We start from the raw sequence: 8,326 nt of genomic DNA, 5'->3' as shown, positions 1-8,326 counted from the left end.
AATGTGGGGGGGGGGGGGGGGGAGAGAAATCACAGAATGAATGTAGTATCAACACAAAGAAAGCCTTTTTAGATTCTGATACTATTGTTTAATAGTATAGTTTTGAACTTTAGAACACATATTCTCTCCTGTGAACTACATATTTCCAATAAAACCATCAACGCCATCGAAATTGACTGTCAACTTGAAAGGCATAAATAATTCTTTATGTGTTGCACGTAAAGTGTGAAAGGACTTTTATTTTGAAAAGCGATTTGAGCTGAAGCAGAGAAGATGGATGCACTATTGATGAGGGGGAAACTGTGCGGCCTGTCGGGTTGGGCTGAAGCAGAGAAGATGGATTGCAGTATTGGTGAGGGGGAAACTGCGGCCCATCGGGTTGAGAAGATGGATGCACTATTGATGAGGGGGAAACTGTGCGGCCTGTCGGGTTGAGAAGATGGATGCACTATTGATGAGGGGGAAGCTGTGCGGCCCGTCGGGTTGGGCTGAACGGTGAAGTGCTCAATAAACGCTGTGAGCTTGTGAATTCAACTCTTCATCAGCTGTACGTTAGATGCCCCCAGATATTTGAACCATTACAGAAGCACAGAAAAATAATAACACAACCCAGTCAGCTGTGTTCATTTTCTAAGCATGTTAAATATTTCAAATGAATTGCAAAAAATGGGGCGACATTTTTTGCGTTAATTTTGACAGCATTAATTATTACTGGACATTAAAGCAACGTAAGTCACAGCAAACTTATCAACCACCAGTTTGTGTGGTAAATGTATTGATAACCGATTAGCTGTGCTGGAAAAACTGATCCATACTAGTGGTGTAATAATCTAGATTCCATTCACCCCCCCAATGGTGATCCTATTGAAACCCTCAAGCTTTCAACAGTATCAACAAATCCCACTGTGAGTACGTTGTGCCACCTGCTGGTAGAAGTGGGTACTTGTTTTTTTTTTACTGACTGAGCAATTCATCAGAATCAGAATAGTATTTATTGCCAAGTAGGTTTACACCTACCTGGAATTTGTTCTGATGTATAGGTGCATACAGTAAACATAAAAACATGCAAACACAGTAAGTACTACACATAACATCAAACATAAAAACACAGTAAGTACTACACAAACACAATAAGTACTACAATACAAAAAGCAGGGCAGGAGTGCGGATGTGCAATGTGCAGTGTGCAATGTAGTGTGTGTTAACATAACACAGGCTTGAGGTGTGGAAGTCATTGAAGGAGCCATAGACTGCTGTTCTCTGATGTCTACCTACATAGGAGGTATGTAACTGGTCGGGGCAAAAACCTTCTCAGATGTGGTTTTACACATTTACAACCCTGTGCTTTGGCCCTAGAACGAAACAAGCTGTTTTCCCTTTTTTTGCTGGTCTCATTGATAATGATGATAACGAGCTCTGCTCTGCCCACATCTTGAAATCACTGGCAGCTAAAACTATCAGCGCTGAACCATGGAGCATTTGGGCATCCAACCGTGTACGCACACACACAGACACACACACACACATACAGACACACAGACACACACACACACACACACACACACAGACACACACGCGCGCGCACGCACGCACAGACACACACACTCACAGACACGCACGCACACAGACACACACAGACACACACACATACACACAGACAAACACACTCACAGACACGCACACACACAGACACGCACACACACTCACACACACGCACAGACACACACACTCAGACACGCACGCACACACACACTCACACACACACACACACAGACACCCACACTCACAGACACGCACGCACACACACTCAGACACACACAGACACACACACTCACAGACACGCACACAGACAGACACACACACACACACACAGGCACGCACGCACACACACACACACACAGGCACGCACGCACACACACACACACAGACACACACACACACATGCACACAGACACACACACACGCGCACGCACAGACACACACACTCACAGGCACGCACGCACACACTCACACACAGACACGCACACACACGCGCACACGCACACACCACACACTCACAGACATGCACGCACACAGACACACACACACACAGACACACACACTCACAGACACGCACGCACACACACACACACACACTCAGACACGCACGCACACACACACTCACAGACACGCACACTCACAGACACACACTCACAGACACGCACACACACAGACACACACACACACAGACACACACACACACACAGACACACACACTCACACGCGCGCACGCACAGACACACACACGCGCGCGCGCACACGCACACACTCACACTCACACGCACAGACACACACACTCACAGACAGACACGCACAGACACACACACTCACAGGCACGCACGCACGCACACACGCACACTTGCTTGCTTGCTTGCTTGCTTGTGTTACGGCCAGCCTCGCTGACTGCAACATTGAAGACAAAAGAGTCAAAGGGGCTCGTGTCTAGGGGGGTTATTTATTTAACAAAAAGACTAGTGCCACAGGTTCACAACAGTAGACCTCCGTCTTGGCGTTAGGAGCAGGACGTGCGATCACTCGGTATTAGGCAGCCTTTCATCCACGGCAGGACTCGCCCCCGAACCCAGGTTGCACCTGAAACCTATTAGTCAAAAGAAAAGAGCAGGCACAAAGTAAACAGAACTACGCCACCCGGAGGTTAAAGAGGACTGTAACACCTCCACCCCAAAATGGTGACTATAGTCTCCATAACTCAGATATTATTATCCATCGCCAGGCACGACATCCACAACCACGGATGCTTGCAGCACTATTTCAAAACATAGATCTGTACAGCTATGCTGTAACAATGACAACAGACAATGACCAAGCACCCCAAAATCAAACATCCAATCATTCGCACAAACATACACAAAACAACAAAACAAAACCATGACATACGGTTCTTTCAAAACGTAGACACGAAGAATAGAGACTACGGTACGGTACGGAACTGATGTTCAGCCCCCCACTTGAGGTCCTGGGAGATGATGGTGCCCAGGAAGCGGAAGGACTCCGCAGTGTCGACTGGGGAGTCACTCAGGGTGATGGGGGTGGGTGGGGCTGGGTTCCTTCTGAAGTCTACGACCATCTCCACTGTCTTCAGAGCATTTAGCTCTAGGTTGTTCTGCCCACACCAGGTCACCAGATGGTCAATCGTCCACCTGTAAGCGGACTCATCCCCCCCCAGAGATGAGCCCAATGAGGGTGGTGTCGTCCGCGAACTTAAGGAGTTTGACGGACTGGTGACTGGAGGTGCAGCTGTTGATATACAGGGAGAAGAGTAGAGGGGAAAGAACGCAGCCCTGAGGGGAACCGGTGCTTATAGTCCTGGAGTCAGAGACATGCTTCCCCAGCCTCACGCGTTGCCTCCTCTCAGACAGGAAGTCTGTGATCCACCTGCAGGTGGAGTCAGGCACGTTCAGCTGGGAGAGCTTGTCCTGAAGCAGAGTCAGAATGATTGTGTTGAAGGCAGAGCTGAAGTCAACAAACAGGATCCTGGCGTAGGTTCCTGAGGAGTCCAGGTGCTGGAGGATGAAGTGAAGGGCCATGTTAACTGCATCGTCTACAGACCTGTTGGCTCTGTAGGCAAACTGCAGGGGGTCCAGTAGAGGGTCAGTGATGGCTTTGAGGTGAACCAGCACCAAACGCTCAAATGCCTTCATAACCACAGAGGTCAGGGTGACGGGTCTGTAGTCGTTGAGTCCAGTGACTTTTGTTTTTTTGGGGACGGGGATGATGGTGGAGGTCTTGAAGCAGGCTGGTACGTGGCATATCTCCAGTGAGGTGTTAAAAATGTCTGTGAACACCGGAGACAGCTGATCAGCACAGTGCTTCAGGATTGATGGAGAGACAGAGTCTGGCCCGGCTGCTTTGCGGGGGTTCTGTCTCTTAAAAAGTCTGTTGACGCTCTCTCAAGGATGGACAGCACAGAATGGAAGATAAGGAGAAGTCTCTGTTCTTACCAACTAGTAGCTGGAGTTCGTCCAGCTTGTTACCCAGTGAACGCACGTTGGAGAGGAATATTCCTGGCAGCGGTGTGCGAAGTCCCCGCCGGCGGAGACGCACCAGCGCGCCAGCGCGTTTACCTCTCCTCCGTCGCTTCACTGTATGTACAAAGGTGAGGGCACCTTTGACCAGAATGTCCAAAATGTCGACAGATGAAGCGATAAAAGTCGGTAATTCTCAGGGGTTATGACCCTGATGGTCATGAGCATTTCTCTGGTGAAAGAGCTCCCAGTTTTTAAGCAAAATACTGAATTAACTAACAAAACAAGACAAAACATTGCGCACCAACACACCGAGGCAGCCGTCCGTGGCGCCATCGTAGTCGTAGTTGTTGACAAACTTGCTAGGGCATCCAAACCGGAGCAGGATGTCCCACAGTGGGCACAGTGTCGAAGGCTTTTGAGAGGTCGACAAAAGCCATAAACAGGTCTTGATGTTGCTCCCTGCACTTTTCCTGAAGTTGCCGGGCTGTGAAGACCATGTCGACTGTACTCCTGTTCTTTCTAAAGCCACGCTGTGATTCTGGGAGCAATGACTCTGATGTTGTTGAGTAGCCTCTGCAGCAACACCTTGGCCAGGACCTTACCAGCAACAGCAAGGAGTGATATACCCCTGTGGTTGCCACAGATGGTCTTGTCACCTTTGTTCTTATATATGGTGACAATTTTGGCATCCCTCCATTGCTGTGGGATGCCAAACGCACGCACGCACACACACACTCACAGACACGCACACACACACACTCTAACACATGCGCACACGCACAAACACACATTCACAGACACGCACGCACGCACGCGCACACACACTCACACTCTAATAACGCATGCACACAAACAAAAAGAGACACAACTCACACACACTCACACACACACACACAAACACACTCACACACACTCACACACACACACACAAACACACTCACACACACTCACAAACACACACAGCCGTGTATGTTTGTGCCTCCATTGGAGGAGGAAACCGGTTTTGAGGAGCAGCCAGTTGATCAGATATTGGAAATGACCGCTTTGAGTGCTCACATTATTTAGTATCATCTTACTCTGTAGCAGTGGCGGCTCCTAAAAAAATATTCTCAGGGGGGGCAATTGTATCTATTTGTTGTGAGCTGATTAACTCATACAGCAATACCTTTTTGTCCACTAGATGGCAGCACACAACAGAAATATTTCCCCTTTAGCTACATAAGTTACAGGTGGAAAGCTATGGAAAAAAGTTGCATCCATGAGCCTTCAAAAGAAAAAGTGAGGTGGCGCCACAATAAATTGTCCCACTTGTTCATTATTCACATTACCAAAATGTATGATGTAACATAGCTTAACAGGACACATGATATGTCCTGTAACAACATAAAGAAGGGGGCAACATAAGTCAAAACCAACAATATATATTTAATCATTACAAAAGCAAAATAAGTTATGGCATAGAAAATAGTGCAAGTAGCATGCATGGAGTGAACAATCTCAAAGACAGACAGTCAGACAGAGAGGGAGAGAAAGAGTAAAATAGACAGACAGACTACATTACTTGTACTGAAACTTTGCCCATCTCTCTTTCAGTGCTGCAAAGCGGTCAATGACTCTCTCGTGGAAATCAGGCATTTTAAGGACAAGTTCCCTCTCCATGGAAAGCATGGCCAGTGCATTCATACGTTCCTGGCCCATTGAATTTCCCAGGAATGTCTTAATTCTCTTCAAGGTTGAGAAACATCTCTCAGCTTCAGCTGTTGTCATGGGAGTAGTTATGAGGATTTGCAACAGTGCATTCCCTCACGACCGCTAGCATACACTCAAGTAGCTCGTTTTGAACCGTCTTTGATGTTCCCTTGAAAACTGTAGCATTTTTAAGATGCTCATCAAATACTTCGTCCAACTGTGCCACCAAGTCGACCAATCCAAGAAAAATACCAGGGTTGGTGGAGCCCTCCGTTTCATCCTTGCCTCGTAGGGCAAACTCAAAAACGCCACAAAATTTGACACATTGGATGAGCCGGTTTAAGATGTGTCGGTTCTTGTTCATCTCATCATTGTGGCGGCGTACTGCTAGCCTGTATCCCTCATCCAGTTGAGTGGCAATGTTCACCCTCCCAAAACCACAGAACTTCAGACAACTGTCTATGTGTAGCTTCGCCTGCTCATGTTTTTTTACCTTTTCGGACAGATGGTGCATGTCCTTAACTCCGGTTGTTGTCCATGCAGTGCTGTCTGTCATGGAGCCTTCGGGGTGGAAAAGGAGGCAGGGATAGCAAAAGACTGCGTTAGCCACTTCACAGCCTGCTAGCCACGATTTCCTTTGGTACCAATTCTTTGAAAATCCTCGGGTGTAGGATTTCCCGTTCTTTGTAGCTACCTGTTTAATCGTTATATTTGGTCTAGGAGGTCCTAATTGTATTGTTGCCAATTTGTCTTCATTGTTACGCCGACCGAACGGAGTCTCTTTCAAAGAAAGAATTGAATTGCTGCTGTTGCACTGAGCACTGGCCATCTCGACAGAATATGCCTTTGTCGAAGCTGTATGACGTACTTATACGCTTTTACGTTGATTACTTATGACAAGACCAGGAGGGGTGAGCCCTCCCGGAAGCCATAGAGAATGCATTGAGAGCTCTGTTTTGTGAAAAAAAATGGATTTAACATGGGAGTCAATGGGAGAGGTCTGGGGCGATTTTCATTTCGCCCCAAATCGCCCCAGAAGGGGCGGGGCCATTTGAAGCACGACTTTAGGCTGACTAAATGACTTACATGATTCGACAATGACATTCAGAGGCAGATCAGACGGCCTAGTGGTAGAATCCGACCGAAAATCGTCATTTACGCGACTTACAAGGATATTGCGTTTATACATCAGGAGTTTATTTTTTTTTTTCCCTAGGCAGTGCGTCGCCCCAATCGCCCTTATGGACAAGCCGCCCCTGCTCTGTAGTTGTGTGAGTGTTCACATTATTTAGTATCATCTTACTCTGTAACCCATGTTGTGTCTGTGTGCATATGTAACAGGTTAAAGAAGGACAAATACTTTTGCAGCCTTTCATTTTCTATTTTGTGTCAATATGAGTTTATTTCACCAAAATCTTGTATTTGTTCAGCATTTTCATGGTAGTTTATAGGTATTGGGAGAGTTTTTGTTGGGTAAGTTCTCTCTATTGTGGTGGTGGCTTACATTGGCTGCATTTTCGCGTTCCTTTCTGAGTCTGAGGCTTGGCTGAGAGAGACTGCATTCTGCTTGGCAGAGAGACACTAAAGTGCCTGTCTTCAGTGCACCGGAACACCACGCAGTAGTCGGCGAAGTGCAGACAGCGCTGGCTACACTTACATTATTTAGTATCATCTTACTCTGTAACCCATGTTGTGTGTGAGTGTTCATATTAGTATCATCTTACTCTGTAACTCATGTTGTGTGTGAGTGTTCACATTATTATCATCTTACTCTGTAACTCATGTTGTGTGTGAGTGCTCACATTATTATCATCTTACTCTGTAGTTGTGTGTGAGTGTTCACATTATTATCATCTTACTCTGTAGTTGTGTGTGAGTGTTCACATTATTATCATCTTACTCTGTAACCCATGTTGTGTGTGAGTGTTCACATTATTATCATCTTACTCTGTAACCCATGTTGTGTGTGAGTGCTCACATTATTATTATGGCTTATGTGAGGACTGAAGTTCTTCTTTTGCATTCCTCTCTCCCTCTCTCGCCCCCCCCTCTCTCCCTCTCTCGCCCCCCCTCTCTCCCTCTCCCGCCCCCCTCTCTCCCTCTCCCTTTCCCTCTCCCTCTCCCTTTCCCTCTCCCTCTCCCTTTCCCTCCCCTCTCTCTCTCCCTCGCTCCCTCTCTCCCTCTCCCTTTCCCTCTCTCTTTCTCTCTCTCTCTCTCTCTCTCTCTCTCCTTCTCTCCCTCTCTCTCTCTCCTTTTCCCTCCCCTCTCTCTCCCTCCCCCTCTCTCTTTCTCTCTCTCTCTCTCTCTCTCTCTCTCTCTCCTTCTCTCCCTCTCTCTCTCTCCTTTTCCCTCCCCTCTCTCTCTCTCTCTCTCTCTCTCCCTCTCTCTCTCTCTCTCTCTCTCTCGTGGCATTTCTTTAACATTGATCTCTTTTCCAAGGCACACACATACTTTTTTTCAACATATTAAATTAATGCTGTAAAATGTTTCAGGTATGCCTCAAGCTATATATCATCCATTACTAAAGGGAATTTCTATGTTTTTAAAGATTCTGGGTGCAATTCATAGCTATATATTACCTGCATTTATACTCTCTTAAGTTTATATTT

Source organism: Clupea harengus, chromosome 24 (assembly GCF_900700415.2).
Source record: "Clupea harengus chromosome 24, Ch_v2.0.2, whole genome shotgun sequence".
Lineage (NCBI taxonomy): Eukaryota > Metazoa > Chordata > Actinopteri > Clupeiformes > Clupeidae > Clupea > Clupea harengus.
The sequence above is the reverse complement of the archived record's forward strand: the minus strand, read 5'-3'. Positions refer to the sequence as shown.